Below are 25,720 nucleotides of genomic sequence, written 5' to 3'. Positions count from 1 at the left end.
GTATGTCGTTTATATCCTTTACGAATTGGCGATTTTGCATGCCCGTGTGACTTATCAAGCAACATATTTGGATTATTTCAGAAAACTATTCCCAGTCTCTTAAGAGTTTGGGAAACCACAATTGAAAATTATACGTTGTATAAAACGTAGACCCTATCAGACAATCAAATGCTTTTCTCTTTACCGGTAGTTGAATTCTACGGGAAACTCACATGAAATGCATATGTCTACTGAATAAGATTCACAGGATAAATCATTTCACCAGTTCATGATGAACTCAAATGACAATCACGTAAAATCTACATGAAAATGACAGTGGAAAATATTCACATAACTATTCCGGTATTTATAACGTGAAAAATATTTTGAGTGAACAATTGTTTCCTTTTCGAGCACTTCAGCTATTAAACTCAACGCAAAAGCACTCGAGTAGTTTTTATGTACTCACAAAATCCTCGAAAACTATTGATTTTCAATTCAATTCAATTCAACTATCTCGATTTTCACTTTAAAATATCTCTTTTAGGCCATTTAATTTATTTATTTGGCATTCCGTCATAATAAGGCCTGATTCACAAAGTTTCTCCAATTCTCTCGGTTATCAGCTGCCGCTCTCCAATCCGTGGGACACCGTGTACTCTCTGCCAGATCTAGCTCCACCTGGTCTACCCATCTCGCCCGCTGCGCCCCTGGTCGTCTACTTCCAACCGGATTCGAGGCAAACACCATCTTCGCAGGATAGTTGTCCGACATTCCTGCAACATGCCCTGTTCAGCATATCCGTCCAGCTTTAGTCACCTTGTAAATACTGGGTTCACCGTAGAGTTACGCGAGCGCATGGTTCATTCTTTGCCTCCAAATTCCGAATTTGTTCGAAAACTCAGCGTTGTCCCCGTTTCGTGCCCGTAGAGAACAACCGGTCTTATGAGCGTTTTGTACAGGGGGCTTAGTCTGTTCGACCGCAATTGCTTGTGGAGCTCATAGTAGGCATGACTTCCGCTGATTATACGCCTCCGGATCTCACGGCTGGTATCATTGTCCTCGGTTACCAGTAAGCCAAGATAGACAAACTCGTCGACTACCTTGAACTTATCGCCGTCGATCGTAATGCTACTGCCTAGGCGTTGTCCGTCGGCTTCGGTTCTGCCGGCTAGCATATACTTCGTTTTAGACGTAATCATCCGCAACCCAGTCCTCGCTGCTTCCCGTTTTAGTCTGGTGTACGACAATGTCCATGTCATCAGCAAAGCAAACGAATTGACTGGATTTGTTGGAAATCGCATCCCGCGTGTTGATGTCCGCTGGATTCATTACACCCTGTAGCGAAATATTGAATAGCAAGCAGGAGAGACCATCACCCTGTCGAAGCTCCCTGCGGAATTCAAATTGACCCGACAATCCACCCAAAATCCGCACACAGCACTGCGTCCCATCCACCGTAACCTTGATCAGTCTAATCAGCTTCCCCGGAAAGCCGGTTTCGTCCATGACCTTCCGTAGCTCTTTTCGGTTGATAGTATCGCACGCGATTTTGAAGTCGATGAATAGGTGGTGCGTGGGGGTTCTGTATTCACGGCATTTCTGGAGAATTTGCCGTATGGTGAAGATTTGGTCCGTTGCAGACCGTCCTTCCACGAAGTCCTTTCCACCAATCTGTTGGCTAGCGGTAAGGGTCGGCGGAAAATGATTTGGGAAAGCACTTTATAGGCGGCATTCAGGACGGTGATCGCACGTTAGTTCCAACAGTCCAATTTGTCGCCTTTATTATAGATGGGACAAAGAACCCTATCCTGCCACTCCTCCGGTAGCTGTTCTGTACCCCGAGGCCACCCTTACAAGCTGATTTATTGTTTTTCAGCTGCTTGATGGTAACCTTAACTTCGCCTATCGTTGGGACTGGCACGTCTTCTACATTTGTCGCACCAGCGGAATCGCTTTCTCCGCCACCATGGTCTCCTGCCTGGGCGCCATTCAGGTGTTCGTCGAAATGCTGCTTCCACCTTTCGGTCACCTTACGATCGTCCGTCAGAACACTACCATCTTTATCCCGGCACCTTCCGGCTCGCGGCACAAAACCTCTGCGGGATGCGTTGAGCTTTTGGTAAAACTTTCGCGTTTCCTGAAAATGATGCAGCTGTTCCAGCACTGCAAACTCCTTCTGCTCCAGACGGCGTTCATTCTCCAGGAAGGTTTGGGTACGCTGCATCTTCTTCTGTCTATGTCTTTTCACGTTCTGACGAGTGGCACTGCGCATCTTAGCCGCCCGCGCAGCGTTCTCCACATCCATTACCCTCCTACATTCGTCGTTAAATAACTCGTTTCGTTGGGTTCGTCCCACATGCCCGATGACGTTCTCCGCTACGCTTTTGAAGGCTGTTCAGATGGTGTTCCAGCAGTCCTTTATAGGAGCTTCCTCCAACTGGTCCTCTTCCGGCAGCGTAGTTTTCGGCGACGTTAAGCTGCTTCAGTCGCGCGAGATCTAACGAAGGCGGGCGTCGGTACCGAATGTTGTTAACAACGAAGAATTTTGAGCGCATCTCAACCATCATCATGTAGTGGTCCGAGTCGACGTTAGCGCTCCTATAGGATCTGACGTCAATGATGTCTGAGAAGTGCCGACAATCAATTAGAACTTGGTAAATTTGTGTTTTCATCTGATTTGGTGACCTCCAGGTGTACTTGTGTAGGAGGTTCTGCTGAAAGCACGGCCATGTTCTTGGAGGCAACAAAGTCGATGAGTCTTAGGCCAATTTCGTTGGTCAGCTGATGCGCGCTGAACCCTCCAATCACCGGTTTATATTCCTCCTCCTAGCCGACCTGAGCTTTAAGGTCCCCGATGGCGATTTTGATATCATGTTTTGGGCTGATGTCGTACTCACGCTCCAACTGCGCGTAAAATTCATTCTTGTCTTCCGTAGCGAGGTGAGGGCTGTGCATGTTTATGATGCTTATGTTGAAGAACCACACCTTAATTCTCAACCTGCACATTCGAGGGCTGATTGGCTACCACCCAATCACCCGTTTCCGCATCTCGCCCATCACTATAAAAGCTGTTCCCAGCTTATGCGTTTTGCCGCAGCTCTGGTAGATGGCATGGCCATCCCGGAACGTACGTGCCAATGAGCCCTTCCAGCACACCTCCTACAGCGCTACGACGTCGAACCTGCGGGATTTAAATACTTCAGAGAGCACACGAGTGCTCCCTTGAAAATTGAGAGACCAGCAGTACCACGTCCTGAGTTTCCAATCGTTAGTCCATTTTCGTCGCATGGGTCTGTGACGATTGTCCGTCCAGTCCGAATTTCCTTGTTCCTCGTTCATTACTTGTGAGTGTTTTACGGTGGCAGCTTGTAAGGCCTGCGCACCAATCTCCTGTCTCGCCGGAGAACCATCGTGCGCAACACTGTTTAGAGTCCCACGTTGGCACGAGGACGGTAATCGGCCGACCCTAACCTGGAGTACAGACGCCGTTTTGAGCCGCTCCTAACATGTTCGTATCCCAGCTGGCACCGCGTGGAGGACAGGATAGGAGTGGCTGTATGAGAGGCTAAGGGTCATGTGTGGGGTCTACTTTATTCCAGTAGGCGCACTTGGTAATGCATATGCTTGTCATTCTCCTCAGTATGTGGGAAGAGCGGAGAAAAAATTCACCGCGCACTTCCCTTTTAGTATGTGCCTGCGTGTAGCAAATGCTTTCATCACACTGCTTCTTTCACTCCAAAGTGTCTCAAAAATTTAACAGAGAGACAAACACAATTCCAGCTCATCCCAGATCTGATAGAAACAAGAAGGGTGAATCACTCTACAGCGAAAACGCAGAAGTACACCACAGAGTCCACTGGCGAGTAGTCTGGAAAGTAAAAAAAACCTACCGGGCAAAAGTGTAGTCCTCGTGTAGCTACACCGCGAAAACGAATTCGACCAGAGTATACTCGACCGGCACGAGCCATTTTTTTTTCTCCCAATCTCTTTTCCTCTTCTGCCACACTCAACAAACTGGAAAGCGCACCGCAGATAGCTCTGCTGTGTAATTATTGTGCGTGATGTCCATACGTGTGAGAAAGTACACCATAGTTCATTGTCTCGCAAGAGTGGGAATTCAGATTTCACCGCGGTGCTTTCAGTTAGCTCACTAGATTAAAATCGTCTGTCGTTCTCTTTTGGCATGTACGTTGTTTGCTTTTTAGTGTGAGAGCAGTTGTTTTCACAGTGCAAGATGTTCTCCTGCACTCTAGAGGTTTTCTGAGGAGAAAAGACAAGCATGATGCGTACCATCATTATTCAGCCATTCAGCCAGCCAATACTTGCTAATGTTGTTGTCAAAATAGAGCAAAGCTTCATCGCAGGGAAAAGGCCGAAGCCCTCAACCCGCAAATCAAAACGTTTCCTACTACCAACTGGCAGATGGTTTATTCATGCCGAAAGCAAATTTGGCATGAAGCGGTTGAAAAAAAACTCTAATAACCATTTAAAAAGGTACAAATTTCGTCATGTTTCGTTGAAAGATTTTATTTAACACCCCTATATAGAAGGCTAAAGAAAAACGTAGTTATACGTCAAAAGTACCTCGCTGGCTTCGTTCCACTCCATCGCCGGTTTCGCGTAATGACACGATGTCAGATCCGGCCAAAACAAAGTGTTACCTCTGTGGAACTGGAAAAAGGGCAGCAAGCGCTTCTGGAGGCATTCTTCTTTTCAAGTTTAGCCGTTGGTTTGTGCCGGTCGTTATGTTAGTCTTTTTCTTTCGAAAATTCTCTGGAATATCTAGGCAGCACTTGCCAACGAAAACCTTCAGGCCGGGGATTTGCTCGACGTTCACTTTAATGAACGCCTCTTAATTCATTACTCTGCATTTCGACCGCACCAACCACTCACAGAACATTTTCTTGGCGCAGGAGCTTCCGCTTTATTTCCGGGTGGAAAAATTACCCTTCTTGGTAACGTTCCCAGCCGAAAGGTTTGAATTGCGCTAATACCTCACCTTCCTTGCCTTCAAGAGGTCGGTCGTCTTCGCTTTTCGTCCGCTGCCAGCTCTCCGCTGCATCGTCTAGGTCGAATGGACGAATTCCAACTGTTTCGCAATCCACCTGTGGGACTAGCCTTGATTTTCGACGACCGCATCCACAGGTTTTCGTCAAAACACTTCTTGCTAGTGACGAAAACTTGCACATGCCATCTTGACAGATAGTGACGAATATATGTAAACATTACACTCTAAGCCAGGTTGAGCCGAATTTTCTCAAATTTTACCCATGCAAAAAAAAGTTGTACACAAAAGAAGTGTATTCGAATTCGATGCGTACCTTAATTGGAAAAAATGTTGTTCGGACTTTGTTTCACTTTTCATTTCAGGATAAAATATTGATCAATATTGATTTTGAAGTCCGAAAACTAACAATGTCTATATCGCTGCAGAATGCAAATATCCAGAAGTAAAATGAAAATCAGTTTTACGCGGTGCAAATCGGATTGAAAAGGTGGCAAACAAATGATTGTTAGATAATGATATGATTCAATCTCTCCCTAACTATCTTTCAAAGTTTATTCATGCGCGGATTGAATGATTGTTTTACGGATTGAGTATTTCAATTGTAATATTTGATTCCAGCTGAAAATCGAAAAAAAACGACTCGCGAATATCGGTTTTTACCTTATTTTCGATAGGCATACGGTGTACGACAGTACTCTCAAAATATTTTTCACATTAGGGCATCCTTAACGGTGCGCTTCTATACCCCGTTTGGCAGCGCTCTATCATCACTTCACACCGTACCGGTCGCTACTAAACGCGCTAGAGAAATAGTAGCCGAGCTTCCGGGAAGCATCGCGCTCTCAAATTTAGCAGCCCGATAACAGCGCTGGTAAAGGTTTATGCTGGATGAAACGTCAAACTGAAACGATAGCAACGACCGGTGTGAAAACGGGTGAGTGAGCAAAATAGCCGCGCTGTACACAGCCGCCATAACAACTTAAATGGTACCGCACTGTTAAGGATGCCCTTAATGTTACGTGAAATTTCCTGTACTTATTCATTTTCTGTCATTTTGCGTGATTTATATGATAAACATAACATCTACGTGAAAAAAAAATTCATACTATGTTTTATCATGCAGCATCTATGTGAACTTGGCGACGTCAAACAGAATGTTATTGAAAAAGTATCGCGTGAACTCTCGATGTGAAAATATATAGAAATCAAAATGGCGAAGCTGTTATCTGATTCAGTCTTTGAAAATGAAATTGTATTTTTTTGGACGGCTTGCCAATAAGTGAGGTTTTGAAAAACCTTACGAACTTTACATCGAGTCTTGAGCTCACAGGTTTCACACAGATACAGTTCAAAGAACGAGGAGTTTTTTGTACATGACCAGTTGCAGCTTACAGTAGTTATCGCCAGCACATGTCGTAATATTCGTCAGTTCTTATGTCGTTTATTTAATTTACGAATTGGCGATTTTGCATGGCCGTGCGATTTTCCAAGCAACATATTCCGATAATTTCTAAAAACTCTCCCGTCTCTTAAGAATCGGGGAGACGTATAAAACGTGATAGCTGTCAGATAATCGAATGCTTTCCACTTTAACGGAAGTTGAATTCTACGCTAAATTCACATCAAATGCATATGTCTACTGCATAAGATTTACAGGATGAATCATCTTACCAGATCATGAAGAACTCGAATTTCAATCACGTAAAATCTACGTGAAAATGACAGTGGAAAATATTCACATAACTTTTCCGATAATTATAACGTGAAAAACATTTTAAGTGTATGTAGTTCGCTGTACCGTACGTCACATGAAGTTTGCTGTACAGCACACTCGTTGCACTCAATGCCACATTATGCCCAACGAAAGGTAATAGTAACAGTAAAAAGGGTTATATATTTTTAAAATAAAAGAAAGATTTAACCATTAGACTTGTTACCCGTTGCGAAATGCGTTGATATTCGTTCATCATCGACGTTTCGGCTCTTTTATGGGATCATCCTTAGGGTTTATAATACATTAAACATTTTACGTTAATATTGGACTTATATTAGGTCAAAACTACACCATGCAACATTGAAAAAACTACTCACTCGAAACCGCAATCAACAAATTGAAAACATTTTGACAAGCATAAAACAGTCGGGTCGTGAAGGGTTCTATACCGTACATCAAGGGTGCAAAAAATAGATCACTCCGTCCCGTTGGTTTTGCTCTAGTTGTTTTTGTTTTCAACACTACTAAGCAATACACTTCACCTCCATCAGAAAAGGAAATTATTGAAGTGACTCTAAAGTTATTCTAAACGACATTGAAATGGCTCAACCAAGTTCTTGCTCTTTTTTTTTTTCATAAAAATGCAACTTTATTTTGAACAAAAAATTACCTTTAAATCATTCAAAGTATTGATGAACGCTAGCTCAAACTTTGTCTTTGAGCTCTAGCACCGTTACAATAAAAGTGTTCTACTTTTGAGGATAAGGCCGAGCGTTGTCATGCAGTAGAATCACTTTTACTATGCTTTAGCTCGTATTGTGGTCGTTTTTAATGCAGTGTTCGGCTGAAGATTTCGTTCGGTTCCAACAGCCTTTACTAAAAAAACACCGACCTGGTCCCACCAAATACACAGAATAACCCTCGAAGCGTGTATAAACAGCAAAGCTGACGACGTAGAAGCATGCCCGGGTAATCCCTTCGCTGTTGCTGTTGCCGTTTTTCTTTGGGTTGCTGTAATGAATCTATTTTTCACTATCCGTCACCATGTGATGAGAAAACCATTATTTTTTGCCACTGAACGCTCAACGTAGCTTTACATTATAAAGAACCATCATTCACAAAGCATGTAAACGCTTGGAAATGGTGTAGCGAAAAACTCCCAATACCGAAGTAAGCTGTTCCTGCGATCAGCATGGATCCTATAATTCAATGTCTTCGAAGGTTTTGGGCTTCCTTCACGTCAACAGCCGTCAACAACAAAATTACCGTCTTTAAAACGACGGAACCAATCACGACACGCTGTTTCTCCTAGAGTAGCATTTCCGTAATTTTTTTTAACTCTCGATGTGCTACAGCGGCCGTTTCCTTTGAATGAAGTGAGAAAAGTAACACTTCTTGCAAATGACGATTATTTGGCACAAAATCAGCTCAAGTTGAATTGAAATTCTGAAAAAATTACCGGAGGGTATACAAAATTAGTACTACCTGCACGATGTCTCTGGTGAATGAACATATGTAAAAAACAAGGTGTCTGCTTTAATACGCTACCAAAATTGAATTCTTGTATCTGTGGATCTGAAACATTTTTTTTCGAACATTTATTTGTAATTGAAAATCTTTTTGGACTATAAAGAGTTACCAGCGTACCCCGATCGTTCAGAGTTTGTCTTTTCATACAAAGGAATAATGTTTTGCATAATTTCAGATTTTTTTAAAAAGAGTTAAGTGGGGTAGAAAAGATCCTCAATCATTAGGAGTCCAAAATCTGCTGAAAAGACAAAAAAAAATTATAACTTCTAGTACACTAAATAGATTTCTCTGAAATTTGATATAATAGTTCTATCCTATACAGAGAAAAAAAAAGATGAGTAGAATATATATTTTATATCGTTTGGGTAAAACATGGTAACTTTTGGCTATGTTTTTAAAATATCTATATTTCAAATATAAACATTAAGATAAATCTTTTACTAATCTTATAAAAATACTGAAGCTCGAAGATGGGATTGTTTGAATGAATTTACAATTTATTCTCTTCAATGAATTGTTGCCGAAGTTTTTCAGTAAGTGAGTTTTATTCTGGCACCAATATTTTATCATGATTAAATCAAAAATTGGTTCACTGAAATCGTTGATAATATAGTAAAATATTGTTTTTGAACATTCGAACTCAACGGGTAAGTTTATGAAGAAACTAAATACAAATCGGGGAGGATCAAAAGCTTTGTGACGTAGTATAGTTCTTCCCGTCGTTTTTGAATTCGAGTAGTGCAGTGTTACATTCGTATTACTACTTTTTTAGATAAATACGCACATCTTCAAACGATATCCTGTACATATTTCCTAGATACAACTAGTTACTCTCGAATAAGCATTGCTCAAATCATATTATATAGCAGCATATAAAACATATTAACTAGCTTTTTTATTCCGTGCGTTACAAAAAGAAAATATATGTTTAAAAAAGAAGATGCAAATATTAACGAAAGGATAATACAGAATGAGAAGATAGGACAGTTAACAGTGAAAGTCAGATGACGGAAAGGTAATCGACTGTTGGCGACAAACTTTAGGCAAATACCTTTCCGATCAACTGATTGAACAGCAGAAAAGTACAAATAAACCAAGCATACAAAGCCACGTCAAAAAATGCAGACTCCCAGAGATGATATAATTGCACGCCTCGATTCAATGAATGTGTTCCGCAGTAACGAAATACTTTAACCGATTGAAGATTAGGAAATACAAGAAAACACGGAGATAAGCAGAATCAAATCATAGGATAAACTATTTACTTCTCATCCGCGCCGGAGTAGAAACAATCATGATCGAAAAGTGTAAATTCGGATAATTGTGTGGATAAGCAAAGCTTCCCGTTCTCATCGCTTCCCTAGCGATGTCTTGAATTTCGCTCTTCGCTTCCCTGCTATCTTCGTCTTCAATTAGGGTGAAATCACCAAATTATGATAAAATTATTCTCCTATAATAGACCATAAGCGCAGATCGGAAGAGACTCGTCGCTCCGTTCCCCCCGGCATCTCGTGTCCCGCAACAAGGCTCGCAAGCACGCTGTGTGCAGAATATTTTTAGACCCCAAACGAAGTGCCCGAAATAAGACGCACTGCCCGCACACAAACACACACTCTTAGCAGTGTCGAATCATTTTGGATATAATTTATGAGTTGAATTAACCTGTTGAACTCCGCATTCGCTACCGAATAATACCAAGTATCGCGTTTTTTTTGCATTGGGTAAACCTCAAACCAAACATGAGCAGTTGTTTCCAAACGTGCTACCGCCGAGAGTGAGACGCAACTATCGCAATCAGTTCAGTTCATTCGACCGCCCGTCCGTCCGCTCGACACTGTCCGAAGAACCGAAGACAAAACCGAAAGAAACAACGATCAAATCAGATAATAATTGAATAAAATTGTAATAAATTATGTAAATTATCGAATCTTGATTAGTTTTGCCCCTGCGCCTGCCAACCGTCCGGCAGCCTTAACATTCGAGCTGTTTTTTTTTTCATTCTTTCCTCATTTTGTTTTGTTTATTATTTTTCATTTTTCGTGAGGAACGAACGGGCAGGGCGCCCAACCACTGTGACCTTGAACGTCGATCGCTGCCGGCTGATGCGCGTTGAGTACCGCCGGACGGAATTTCGGGTTCATAAATCAGAGACCCCAGACAGGCTTAATTGCCGGCTGACTTTCCGAACTGGTTCGATTTGAACCGGAGGATTTTTGCCGGTTTTTCTTGGCTTGGACGTCAACCCGAGCCTCTAAATGGAATCCTTGATTGAATTTGACAAGAGAGCTGCGGTTTTATTTTTATATTCCACTCTGCGCGAGTATAATTAAACTCGACTGGGATGCGAACAGAACGTTCGCCGTCTCCGGGGGGACTTGTTTCGTCGTCGCTATCAACCGGAAAGGATTGTGGATAGAGGCATGCTTGCTTCAACAGCTTGCAGTTGCAGTTTTTCGAGATGATATCCCCATGGGAAAGTAAAAACGATCTCCAAGGGTTGAGTTTGCAAGCAGTCGCGGCGCACGATATTTGTCTGATGCCAATGTCAATTACTGCGGTGATCAGACAGTTAACATTTCAACGTAAGTTAACTTAACATCACATTGAAGGATAATTACAGGATAGTTTCACCGGTTCTTTATTACACTAGTAATTATTCATACACATGTATGTAATATGATTTGATTTTTCTTGAAGCTAACGTAATCCAATATTTTTCACAGTTTCCGTTTAAATTTTTTACTGAATTTCAGCAGCTCTCTGTGCACTTTTGATGACGTCATTTATGAATGTACCCTAATGAAATCTTTTGTTTTTTGGATAGATGATATTTCGAAGAATACACCGTGTTTAATAAATTCTTGGTTTGTTATCTTTTCGAAATACGAGCGCTTTTCGAAGCAAAATATGAATTTCATTGGTATTTCATCCCAGGTTTTTCGCTTTGAACTGTTGCAAATTGGAGATCTCGTAATCAGCAATCATTGACATCATGTAAAATCAAACAAAGGAGTCAATTGGCTCCAGATCTGGGGAGCTTGGCGGCCATTCATTTTCAATCAGAAAATCCGTCAAATTGTTCTTACACCAGCCTTGAATTAAGTTGCGCTGGTGCACCGTCTTGCTGGAACACATAATAGTCATTTCTAAAGAGTTTTCGAAGACTCAAAGCAACAATTCTTTCCAAAACTTCCGTTATATAATAAACAACATTGACTTTGACGCATTCGTCGATGAAATCCACTGAAAGCTTACCGCGCTTGCAAACTATGGAATCCAGGAACATTCCTTTGGGAGTACTAAATATTGCCTCTTACTGCTGCTCACAATTATTTGTGCACTGTGTGGTCGCGCCAGGACACATAATTCCTCATCACAAAACATTAACTCGTGACCAGCGTACCAAGAAATTATCATATTAACTCTATCGAGTCTCTTTTCTGAGAATTTTACACGTTTTCAGCCGAATACGCTCCCTAACAACTTTATACCCGCTTCACACTACTTCGAATATCGCCTGATATCAGGCAATTCGTGCTATGGAGGCCATATCACCTGATATCTTATACTATCGAGCTGGCAGCGGATATCGAAAACCAATAAAAACCAGATTTGCAGCAGTTGGCAACAAGGCCAGAAGACATTTGACGCAACCCTACAAAATTCGCGTTTCATGCGAAAAAACCTAAATTAATCCACCTAGCGGTCAGACTCAGCCTTTCTCATTCAAACTTATCATTTGTAAAAATAGATACACATGAATGCTTAAATCCAAAAAGGTATATTCACTCTTTGGGTTCTAAAATATTGATGTTGTAATTAAAGTATAAAATATGAAATTTGACGTAATGTTAGTGCTTAAGAAATAGCGAAATATAAGAAATGACGCTTAATTTTGATCAATTTAATCACGAGCGATACCGGGAACGTTCAAATAGTACGATACCCAGTGGTGGGCACCGCTAACCGAAAATTTAGCGACGCTAATCGCTAAGTCGCTAACCGGAAAATTTAGCTCGATAATCGCTAAATGCTAGACGCTAGACCCACATTAGCGGAACTTTCGCTAATCGCTAACTTTTTAATATGTAAATAGTCATATCGCTATATTTATTGCTCATGTTTTGTAAGATTTGGACCACTTTGATCTGTTTTGGTTAAACAAATGAAAACAATTACTTTTTAAAGCTGTTCACGAAAGTAAGAGGTTCACGAAACGGTATGCATATTTGCTTTTGTAAACACAAGAATAACAAAAGTTATTTAGCTTGCATTGAAAATAGATACTCTTAGGAATGTTTTCATGAAAATTCAATTATTATCTGAATCGAAAAAATATAACCAAAGTTCTCATAATTTCAAGCGCATTGCAATTCATCAAAGTTCCTGGTGTGCCAAAAATTCAATTTAGACCTTGTGCTTGTTCTTCAAAATGCTCCTGTGGCTTGTACGATAACTGGAACTCCATTCTAGGGTAAAAAAACTGACAAAAGTAACTTTCGCAGTAAAGTATGTTCATCTTTCGAAGCAATTTTCGTACGTCATCAGCAATTCGCAGTTTTTCTAAATATTTCTATTGTCGCTTCTCCACAAAATTTAGCGAATTAGCGATTAGCGTTTCGAAAGCCAAAATTTTAGCGACGCTAACAGTTTCGCTAACCAGCTTAAAAATTAGCGAAATCGCTAAATCGCTAACTGAGTTTTAGCGTCGTTAATTAGCGAATTAGCGGAATGGTGCCCACCACTGACGATACCACATTTAAATCATGTTGAGGCCATTTATATTGATCAAAGCAGCTATAGTGTTGAATAGTCTTTGAATTTCTTTTCTTCAAAAAACTTTTGAACGGTATATCAAAAATTTTTGAAGTTTGTTATTTGTAAGTTTGAGAGATGACTCGTTTGTATGACACTAGTTATGTTCAAATAAGTCGTGTAATACTTGAGATAATAGACTTTCGTTGTTTTACAAATTAAAACATAACGGTTGCTTAAGTTTGATTACAATCAAATGAAAAGGGAACGTATGGGGGAGCCAAACTTTGAAACCACGTGTTCAATCATAATTCATCAGTTAACCCTTAACTAGCCCGTTCATTTGATATCAATATTGTTCAAATCTGTTGTGTAGTTTCTAAGATAATGAAGCTTAGTGATTTTCACATTTCGATACATTACAGACGAAGTTACATTCCGATTACAGCAAAATTCAATAGGGTGTTCTGAGGCTGCTAGACCTTTCATTTGATACTAATTCTGTGGAAATCGGGTCAACCATCTCTGAGAAAAGTGAGTGAGCCCAAGTAGTCATCAGAATATGTTTCTTTTCATAGCTGAATTTCACATTTTGAAACATAACAGGAAAAGTAAAAATCCGTTCGCAAAAAAAATCATTAGGGTCTTATGGGTAACAAGACTTTCCATATGACAATGATTTTATGAAAATCGGTCCAGCCATCTCTGAGAAAATCGAGTGAGATTGGGAGAGCGTTACACACACACACACATGCAGAAAATGCTCAGCTCGTCGAACTGAGTCGAGTGGTATACGACATTCGGGCCTTTTGAGCACTTTTATATCTTTAATTTTTGCAGTGATTGCTATACTTTGCTATACTTTTAGGAGAAAGGCAAAAAGTGAAATGATAGAAATGACTTTTAATTTCAACTTCAATCCCGAGCAAGGCCGCAAACATTGAAATAGTACAATATTAAATTTAAATGATGTTGAGGCCACATATTTTGATCGTAGCTATAGTTTTAAACAGTCTGCGGGTTTCGTTTCTTTCTATAACTTTCAAGCCACATGTTTAAACATTATGAAATTCATTGTTTAAGGGCAGTGATGGCATGAACTCGTGCAAAGTTGAACTGAGTAACACTTTTCCAGATTTGAATCCAACTTGAATCTGCTTCCTCTTTATAGTTTGAGTTTTTTTGCACCGTACACTCTGATCGATTGAGTTTAAATGCGTGCAATGCATGCAGTGCACGATGTATCCAGCGATGCAGGCGATGATGTAACGCGATGAGTTTTGTTTTTAGAGCGAATTTATGCTTTCAAAGGACAATGCAATAAACTGTTGCAGCAGCCGCGGCGCGAATTTCATCGCATTTCGATTTTTATGCAATTGTTTTGCAGGATTAAAACTCAAATCCAACTCAAGTGTAATGCACTGTTAGTAGGGTTTACGTGCAAACCGAAAATAAATGTGCAAGCAAGTTTTAAAACTCACTTGGATACGAGGGCAAAGTCACACTGCCTACTCTGTTTAAGGGTTTGAATGCACATTTATTTGAATTCAACTATGTTCATAGCTTCTAAGATATAAGAGCGTTTTTCACATTCTGACGCAGCGCCAAAACTAAAAGTTTGATTACAATGAAATTCAATAGCAACCTAAGCGGCAAATAGACCCTTCATTTGACACCAAGATAGAAAGAATCGGTCAGACCATCTCTGAGAAAAGTGAGTGCGAAACAAAAGGTGCACATACACACGTATACACCCACACACAAACATATACACCTATACATGCTTATATGCAGAAAATGCTCGATTCGTCGAACTGAGTTGAGTAGTATATGACATTCGGCCATTTCAATCATTTTTCTACCTTTTAATTAGCCAGTGATCGTTAGGAGAAAGTCAATATGTTTACTTTCGTTTTGTGATTTCACAGTTTTATGAACAACGGACACAGTTACAATCCGATTGCAATGAAATTCAATAGCAACCTATGGGGCAACTAGACCTTTCATTTGACACTAATTTTGTGAAAATCGGTTCAGCCATCACTGAGAAAAAAAGAGTGAGTTTAAACAACCTCAGGATAACTTTTCTTTACATAACTTTTGAACCATATTTTCAATCATAACGAAATTCAAAAGTTAAGGGTTCTGGGAACAGCCCAATCATTTGAAACCAGTTTTATTGAAATCAGTTGTGTGGTTTCTGAGATATTGATGTTTCGGGATTTTTACATTTTGATACATAACCTCTAAACTAAAAATCCGATTACAATGAAATTCAATAGCAACCTATGGCGCAACTAGACCTTTCATTTGCAATTAATTTTATGAAAATCGGTCCAGCCATCTCTGAGAAAAGTGAGTGAGAAAAAAAAGTTGCACATACACACACACACATACACACATACATACATACATACAGAAAATGCTCAGTTCCTCGAAATAAGTCGAGTGGAATATGACATTCGGCCATTGGGACCACTTTTATACCTTCGGTTTTTCCAGTGATTGCTATACCTTTCTAGGAGAAAGGCAAAAAGGAAAAAAATATTTTTGCTTTTGTCATCCCGCACATTTTGACAATTGGTTTGTTTTGCTGTATCAGTTTTTTATGTCATCTAAAAGAGCTGCATTTTCTAATCAAAGCGTGATTTTCAAAAATTTTCTATCGTTGTCCTTCAATTTTCAAATTACGAATTAAAACAGCTCGAATTCTGCTCGAAATCGCTAAAATGACAGTTCGCCCATATACCAACTGTCATTTTTAATTTTTCATTTAAAAATCGAAGGACAATGATATCAAATTTTAAAAAACCACGTTTTGCTCGAAAAAATACACTCTTTTACCTAATATATAAGAATCAGAAATCCGAGAGTAGCTAAACAACCCAATTGCATAAGAGAGTTCGCGTTGGTGCGAGCCAACTAGCTTACATCTTACTTTATTCTTGCTCTTGTTGTCTTTTTTTGCTTTGATCTGTTTTCGTTTTCTTCTTTTTTCAACTAACAAAGCGAATGTCAAACCATATCATCCTAATCACTGTACAGGGTGAGGAAAAATTATCCGTGTTCAATGTTTTAGTCATAACTTTATTCTTTCAATATTAAACAACAATATATTTATACAAAATGTAGATACATTAGCATGGTTTGTAATATTTACATCACGGACTCGAAATGTCCACCCTTGGCTTCGATCGTTTAGGGAAATTATCGACGTTGGACGATAGTTCTTCCACAGATATGGCATGGCAGGCTTTGGTTAGACTAGCTTTCAAATGATCCAATGATTTGTGTGGTTTAGTACAGATTCTGGATTCAATAATAGACCAGACGAAATACCTAGTCCATTGGATTTAAATCAAAAGAGTTTGAAGGCCATTCATCCTAAGTTAAATATCACGGAAAAAGTCTACTACAGAGTTCCAGTGTTTTTTTTTTTCGCTCCATGCGATGGAGCCCAATCTTGTTGTAATGTCTATTTAGTTTTACCGAAATGTACACGTGCCCAAGGTGCCACTGTGTCGGTTGAAAGCTTGGTAAACAAATTGATTGATTTTTACACCCTTTTTAATAAATATTAAGGGGGTTTTACCGGTAGCCGTAATTCCCGCCCAAACTTTCACCGAAACCGGATGATGTGATCGAGCTACGTTCATACGCTTAGTAGAGGCTTTAGACCAAAGCTGACGGTCGCTTTGGTAATTATGAAATTGCTCCACAGTGAAAATTTTCTCATCGGTGAATAAAATTGTGCGATGGTGTCCAACGATAAATTTATTCAACAGAATCTTCGATTTTCGGTACCGATTTTCTTTCATCCTGTAATTAAGGTAATGATTTTCTGAAAATTTGTAACAAAGTAATCCTAAATCCTTGTAAAGAATAGTTCGTACAATCTGTCGAGTCAATTTTTAATGATTTTGCCATTTTTCGAATTGACCTTCTAGAATCACGTTTAATCCGGTGACGAATAATTATCCGGTTCCCAGGGGTCCTAGCGGTTCTTTTTCTGTCTTTTTCTGAACGGTCCTCTAAATTCCCCAGCTCATTATATCGTTTTATAACGTTTCTAACGGTTTGAATAGGCATTTTTGACCATACTAGCGATGCTTACTGGACGCATTCCTTTTTTATACAACTCGATCACCGCACTGCGTAATGAACTTGACTTCATTATGACACTTAATGCACACTGTTTCAAAGGAGATTTCGTGGTTTTGTTTACACATAGCCAAGGTTAAAAATTGCATAGGTTAGCTCAATTCAACATCTGTCAAATCTTAGTTATACACTGAAACAAAAAACACGGATAATTATTTCTCACCCTGTAGTGTGAACACCCGAAGTGATATCCGATATAATCTGGCGATATCAGGTGATATGCGGCGTAGTTTGAACCTGAGGGGCAACAACTGGCTTCTTACTCTTCGTCATCACTAACCTCGATGACCCCTGTTGTATTTTTCGAATATGATGCCATTCACACGGAAAATACTACCCTATCCACTACTTGCGCACTTCCGGATCTTTTAGAAATTGGTATAAGTAAAGATCCGAATGGGATCTTTAAATAGGCCCACATTTGAACGCTTTGTAATTAATTTTGAATGTTCACTAGAATATTTTAGATCAGAACAGGTGAAATCATAAAAAAACCCAAATCAATCCACCTAGCGGTCAGACCCAGCCTTTCTCATTCAAACTAATTATTTGTAAAAATAGATTTACATGAACGCTTCAATCCAATAAATGTATATTCACTTCAGGGGTTCTAAAAATGGATGTTGTAATCTATACATATAAAAATTCAGTCCGGTCTGTCTGTCTGACTGATCCATATAGGCTCGAAAACTACCGAACCGATCGGCGTGAAACTTTGTATGTAGGGGTTTTTGGTGCCGATAAAGGTTCCTATGATAGTTTGAGACCCCTCCCTCTTCTGGAAGGGAGGGGTCCCATATAAATGAAACACAAATTTCTGCCCATCTCGGAAACTTATCAACTAAATGGAACAAATTTTGGCAGGTAAATGTTTTTAGTGGTAAAAAATATGTTCATAATGTTTTGACACCCCTCCTTCTTTTGGAAGGGAAGGATGCCATACAAATGAAACACAAATTTCTGCACATCCTGAGAACTAACCAACTGAATGGAACCAAATTTGGCAGGTGAATATTTTTAGAGGTAACAAATATGTGCATAATGGTTTGACACCCCTCCCTTTTCTATGAGGGAGAGGTACCATACAAATAAAACACAATTTTCGCACAGCTCAAGAAACAATCAAGAAAATACAACCAATTTGGTATGAGAATGTTTCGAGAGGTAACAAATATGTCCATCTTCTGGACACATATTTCTGCACAAATTTCTGCACATGTCGCGAACTAATTAACTAAATGGAACCATATTTGGTGATTGAAAGTTTTCAGTGGTAACAAATATGTTCCATAATTGACCTCAGGTAACATTTTGGATTGTAAGATGGCAACATACGGTTTCTGGAAAACAGCCGAAAATGGCGGATTTCCACCCAATATAATAATATCCGGACCTAGAATAATACACAGGAGCTCAAATCGACCACAGATACAATTTTGAATTCTAAGATGGCGACTTCCGGTTTCTGAAAAACAGCTGAAAATGACCAAATACCACCCAATATGAGTATCTCCGGAGCCAGAATGTTGCAAGAAGCTAAAAATTGACTTCAGACACCATTTTGAATTCTAAGATGGCAACTTCTGGTTTCTGGAAAACAGCCAAAAATGGCCGATTTCCGCCAAACATGAGTATCTACGGAACTTGAATGATACACAGTAGCTGAATTCAATACAATAAAATTTAATAGGGTCTTATGGGACAACAAGACCTTTCATTTGCAATTAATTTCATGAAAATCGGTCCAGCCATCTCTGAGAAAAGTGAGTGAGAATAAAAATCTGCACATACACACACACATACACACACACACATACAGAAAATGCTCAGCTCGTCGAGCTGAGTCGAGTGATATATGCCATTCAGCCCTTTGGAGCACTTTTATATCTTCGGTTTTGCAAGTGATTGCTATACCTTTCTAGGAGAAAGGCAATATAAATCAAAACATGCTGTTCAACAAAACTGCCAGAATCAAAACAGTAAGCCTGATGATAAATTTGAACGCACTCGGAGTTTTCAATTCCAGCCAATCAGTGAGCAGTTGTCTCTCCGTAGGTCTGAACAAGGCATTGACGACTTGCGGTGTCATTGCAGATGGAAGCCGACCAGATCTTTTATGGTTCTCCAAAGAAGATTCTCTTTATACCTTTTGGTGGTTTCATAAAGGAAATCTCGCTCAACCTCACACGATTTCAGATGTTGAATATTGTGCAAGGCGGTCAGCAGTCAACTACAGGGTATACAGCCCTAAGGGTTGAATGAATTGGTGGCGTAGGAATAAACAATGTAAATAGAGCGCTTGTTAGTTACAAAGTTGCAGTGTCTCAATGTGTCAAATCTCATTGCAATAATTTCATGACGATAAAATTCATAAATAACACGAAACATATTGTCAGTTAATTTCAAAACTGGCACTTATCAAATTTTACAGTTTTATGTTGTTCATGGTAAACTTGGTTAATAAGTGGTAAATTTTATCCTACGAAGACCTGTTCCAAAGTTTGCAAAAACCTAGATTTATAAGTATCGTATCGATTTTGCGTTGTACCAGTCTTGAAATCAACCGACGATATAGTCAACTACATACGTTGCTTACATTGCGGAATGGCTATCACACTTTTTACAACGTGTTAAATAGCAAACCAAAATCAGAATACCGAAGGATGGCACAAAGCAAAAGAAAGGAAAACACACAGTGTATTAGAGTCACTCCACGTTTCATGTAAAGGTAGAGAAGACCCAAAACCGAGATATTCACTGTGTGATGCTGTTCTTTATTCGTTGCGTGCCGATCTGAAGACGAGCGTCAAGCATCGAGTGCGTGCTAGATAAGGAGCCAGAATTTTGGCTCCGCCCCCAGTGCATCAGTATTAATAGCATCGTCACAGCAGATCATTGAATTATCTATTGCGTGTAACAAGCTATGGGTGGATCATATTTACGAAGGCTTAGATGTGAGTTTTTCTGTCTAGAAAAAAGTTTTTGTGGGGAGGATATTAAATCGCCTGATTCTACTAAGATGCGAGCCCATGACCACCCGTTTGTCACAAAGGACTTTGTGACCTTGCGGCTACAAGGCTTCTCATTTCTCGGTCCAATGGCAAGCGGTGGAATATAGCTCGGATAATTTCGGATGTACATTTGTTCCTTGGAATCAACCTTTTCCGCACATCAAAACCTTGGAACTTAAATATGTTCCTGAGAGTAGACAACAGGCAAGTGAATTTCAATTAATCACACACCCAGACTTGTCTTTTTCCCTCGGAGAAACACTACCGTGTAGTAGAAAATACTACCGATTATCATTTACTGCCAAAATAACTACTCCCACACCGGTATAGGCAAAGCGACGCCCTTGCTTGAAGAGAGCAGCGAACCGTGTGTATCTGAGGAGCTCGCAAACAACACCGTGCTGGAATCAGAAATATTTGTCCACGAAAGGACAATTCGCTCAATAACTACACAACAGAGCACACTGCCGTGATTTTACTGTCTCTTAAGTAAATATCAAATGAAGGGAAAACTTTAGTAGGTAAGTGTGCTTTGCATCTCGAAACTGGAAAAGTTAAATCCAGCCGCCCGTCACGCATGTTTGCTCTTCGAATTCTATCGAATTTATCTCAACAGTGTACACCGCGGCGTACTTCTGTGTATTCTCTCTAGAGTGATTCACTACTCTTGTTTCGCGCAGCTGTGGTGTAAGCAGCAAGTGTGTCAGTTTCTCTGCGAGAAACAAAGACACAGCACAAGACAGAAAGAAAAGTGTAGTGCGAAAAATTGCTCCACGCAGCTCTTATGCTGGACAAGGAGTAAAAGGAGAATATTCACTCTGCTCTTATCACATGTTGAGGAGAATTTTTTTTTTCCTGTTGGGTACATTTTCCACTGCGACCAGAGATTTGATCTTTTGTGGCGGGCCCCTATTTGATGTAAGCCTTATCAGGGTGTCGTACCACTATTAGGTTGAATGGTTTCCACTTGCTGAATATAGGCATCGTCCCAATAAGGTATTATTGAACGAATAAAGTTCACTGCCTTATTGGGAGAAGTCATCCAGATATCTCATGGTTGTATTAAGTGTTTTGTTGAGGAGAATACCAAGCATGCACACACCGCGACACTATATCAGGCACAAGCACTTCATACTCACAAATAATGCCATTTAAGGACAATCAACAACGATTATGATTCGAAAATTTACAAAAATTAGGAGAAAATTTATGATTTTTCATGATTTGATTTATGAGAATAATCTGATAGCTGGCGATTTACTTTACCTTGTTCTAAGATACTATGTACTCACTCGATGTTTCGATAAAAATTTAATTTGAAAATAAATAACGATTGAAAAAAAAAACAATTGAATATGAAGAGCAAAAACTTTGTTACTAGAATGTTTTTAGCAGTAGCAAAAGCAGAAAATTCATACAAGAACGCGAAGTTTTTTATATAAGAATGCGTAACTGATTCTTAATTGTATTGAACGCAATCTTGGTAAAATTTGACCCTGGAAAGATAGTCCTATTCTGGCATTAAATTGATGCATAAATTTTGTAATATTTCCGGATATTTTTATTTTGAGTGATTATCAAGGTGATAACACATACATAACAAATACCAGAGATCAGGTTTTGAAAACCCAGAATGGATTCGCACTATTTGAAAAAGAAGACAAATGTCTTAGCCCAATATAATTTGGAAAGGTATGAAGATGGTATGGAGAACTCCAAAACATTGTGGAATATACAATGTTCGGCAGATTTTTTAACAACTTTTAAAACTGTACTTACCGTGTCAAATAAATGTTGTGCGAACGAAAAAAAACTTTTAAAAGTTCAGAGCTGAAAATGCTTTCCTGCGCCATCAAACAATTCGTTTCAAATGGCATTGGCTCGTTGATCAAGATCCACGTCACAACCCAAAAGCACGTGTTTTTCCTCTTTTTGTCGCTACTAATTCAAACAAAAGTCTTCTTTTTCCTCACCTGTATGTACCTCTTTGGTTCGCACTTACACGAATTCTCATATGCAATAGTAAATTTATGTGTGAAAACAAAAGCAAAACTACTTCCCTCTTTCTTTTTTTGCAGGCAAACACTAGCAGAGTTGTCTAGGTTAATTGACACAGACTATCTATCTGGGGTTAAACACACAATTTTTATTATTCAGTTTTCCTGTTTAGAAAAATAAGTTTAACTATGTTTGTAGTATTTTGCTATAATAGGGTATTAAAGCCCTATCTTATTTTTTATCTCAATTGATAAAGCGTGGCTCATAAATACAATTTTATGTTTAGTAAAGCGGGCAATGTATGTAGTTTCGCGGGAATGCGAAGATGAACGGGAATAGAAGGTGTGACTAGAATTAGAAAAAATTTTCCCTCGTCCAGACCGTCCCGTCTGGACGAGGGAAATTTTTTTCTAATTCTAGTCACACCTTCTATTCTCGTTCATCTTCGCATTCCCGCCAAACTACATACATTGCCCGCTTTACTAAACTTAATATGTAAGTCAATATGACGAAAAATGAAATTAGTTCGTAAAGTACAATTTTATGTTTTGAAGTGTTATTTTGCGAAAAACAAATCATTTTATGATTTTTTAAATACTCCAAAAAATCAACGCAGTTTCACGGCAACATTACATAGTGAAACTATGATATTGTTTAAAGGCAAACCAAGACAACGCCAATAATTTGTTTTTGTTTTCGTAGACGGAATTATTTAGCTGAACGACAAAATCGAGTCCAATTTAAAATTTTATGATGCGAATTATTGTACCAGTAGAAATTGTCAAGTCTTTTTGTAACATAAATTTCGCCCAATCAAAGCTGATCTGCACGCATGCATGCGATTCATGAATGCTTCTCCTAGCCCGAGGGACATAATTGCATTCGTATATTCGTATATCATACGGATAACTTGAAAAAAAGGCTAATTCTAAGTGATTTTTATTTATATTTTTTTTCACTGGTTAATACTTGGAGAGATACACTAACTCTTATACCAAAAGTTTATTACATAAGTTCACATCAATGGACAACGTAATTCTAATTCCCTCACAAAAAAAATACCAAAAGTTCGAGGAAAACTTTACGTGTTAATGACATTTGAGTACAAGATCTTTTTGGTGAAAGCAGCGTAACACACATTACCATCCTGTTCTCAGCTATCGAAGCAATCTGGTATTTGGTTAATTGCTGCGAAACTGAACCAGAAATGATTGAATTTCTTCTTAAATTTTCATTAATTTACTATTGTCAACTATTGTGAAAATTTGAGGTAACCTTCTCCTTTCGACCAAGAAATTATCGTTAAAAATCCGTTCTGTGGTGATAACATAATATGGGTCATTCCATACAAAGTGGCCACGAAAAAGCACAAACTTGGACACGACCATCACAGATTTTGCTCAAAGTTGGGAGAATTATTCTTCTACTGTCTACAAATTTGTTGTCGATTGCAATCTGTGGGACCCCCCTGTTTATTGCAAAGTCACGCATTTTTTGTTCAAAATCCTTTTTTTCTTTTTCTCACAATTCATAGACGTAAGATGTCCGGAAAATACTGATAGATGATTTTTGAAGAAAATAAACCAAGGAATCCAGAAAAAATATGAGTTCTGACCGGAAGTGTTGCCAGATAAATTATTTTTGTATTTGAAAACTAAATTTAAATTTTTCGGCAAATGCAAAAATTTGATTTCAAATTTGATAATTTCATCGTGTTCCTTGGAAAATTTCACATAAGAAACAACTATCATCCCAAGATAATATGAGCCAATCTTGAGATATATCATTTTTACGAAAAAAGTTGCAAACTTGGTAATTAATTTTTTTCACAATTTATAGACGTAAGATACCCAGATAGATAGACTTAGAATTTATAGACGTAAGATGCCAGATAGATTATTTTTGTATTTTCAAAATATATTTGCAGTTTTCGGCAAATGCAGCTAATTGTATTTTAAATTTGATGGTTTCATCGTATTTCACGGAAAATTTAACGTAAGAAACACTTATTATCCCGTGGTTATATAAGACAATCTCGAGAGATAGCATTTTTACGAAAATAGTTCTGAATTTCGTAATTAATTTTGCGTAAAAATGTTATATCTCAAGATTGGCTCATAATACCACGGAGTGGTGAGTGCTTTTTACGTAAAATTTTCCGAAAAACATGATGAAACCATCAAATTTAAAATAAAATTATCTGCATTTGCCGAAAAATGCAAATTTAATTTTAAAATACAAAAACAATCTATCTGGCAACACTTCCGGGCAAAAACAATATTTTTTCTAGATTCCTTGGTTTATTTTCTTCAAAATTCACCTATCACTTTTTTCTTCGGGTGTCTTACGTCAATAAATTATAAAATAAAATATTTACGAAGTTTACAACTTTTTTCGTAAAAATGTAATATCTCGAGATTGACTCATATTACCTCGGGATGATAGTTGTTTCTTATGTGAAATTTTCCAAGGAACACGATGAAATTATCAAATTTAAAATAAAAATGGCTGCATTTGCCGATAAATGTAAATTTAGTTTTCAAATACAAAAATAATTTATCTGCAACACTTCCGGTCATTAGATTCGAGTACTTCGGGTAAAACTAAGTAAACAAAATATTTTATTTGGCAAAATAAAATATAATCAATTCTAAATCACGGCTGCAAGAAATGCCTAGAAATATTTACCCAGTCACTGTGACTCTACCCCCGCATGAAATATCGAATGAGCGCAATGAAACACTCCTAAAAGCAATCAGAGTTATAGTTTAGTTCAAACTTTTCCTAATCTCTCATCCCTGTGGCATATAATCACAACACAAGAACTTTCAAAAAACTACCTGCTCGATCAACATTTGAGATTAACTAAATTATCCTAATGCTTTTAGAAACGAAATTACTCAAATTATAGTGACTCAGTGCTCTTAAGAAGCGATACGACTTTCCATAGAAAACCCTGTTGCCTTCGTTTACTTTGCGGTCCAAAAGTTCCACTCAGCGTGTAAAGCCTACAGAGCGAAGGACAAGCCGAAGCGCTTGCACTGCCGAGCAGTGCAGCTGAAGGCAGAGAGCAGAAATTACGGAACGCAATATGAAATCATAAAATAAATAATGAGCGGACGAACGAACCAGAGAGAAAACCGAAATCGATTGCATAATTATTACCAAATTATGTCCGCTGCATCCCGAAACCCGTAGCCCGGGCTCGAAATGTGGTCCAGACCGAGGAGGACAACCCGTCTTCTGCCCCTAAGGCACGGCCATTACAATCGAGCACGGGGACGAGAGACGTTCGAGGGGTAGCAGAATGTAATCATAATTATTAAACTTTTATTTAATTGCATAATTGTATAGCAGTCGAGCTCTTCCTGTAGTGGATAAGATTCAGACCGAACGAAAACGAAACGAGTTCCGTATATCTAAAACTAAACACAGAGTGAAACTATATAAATAAACGAATAAGAGTAGCTTCATGATGTTATTTTACTAAACTGTAAATTGTAAAAAGACTGAAACTCTAATAAAAAAAACATCATTCAACTAGGCTTATTACAAACTTAA

The 25,720-nt window shown here is 38.7% G+C and overlaps 1 protein-coding gene across 2 annotated transcripts in view; it reads left to right on the top strand.

Annotated features, from left to right (window-relative positions):
* LOC129719019 (transmembrane protein fend-like) overlaps nt 1-25,720 on the top strand; it is a 250,597-nt gene extending 224,877 nt beyond the window's left edge. For both annotated transcript variants that reach the window (XM_055670340.1, XM_055670330.1), the window contains one exon: nt 1-25,720. This exon is cut by the window's left edge and continues 3,063 nt beyond it. The gene's annotated coding sequence lies outside the window, so the exon portion shown is untranslated.

Source organism: Wyeomyia smithii, chromosome 1, assembly GCF_029784165.1.
Source record: "Wyeomyia smithii strain HCP4-BCI-WySm-NY-G18 chromosome 1, ASM2978416v1, whole genome shotgun sequence".
Taxonomy (NCBI): Eukaryota; Metazoa; Arthropoda; class Insecta; order Diptera; family Culicidae; genus Wyeomyia; species Wyeomyia smithii.
This window is presented reverse-complemented; position numbering and strand designations above follow the sequence as displayed.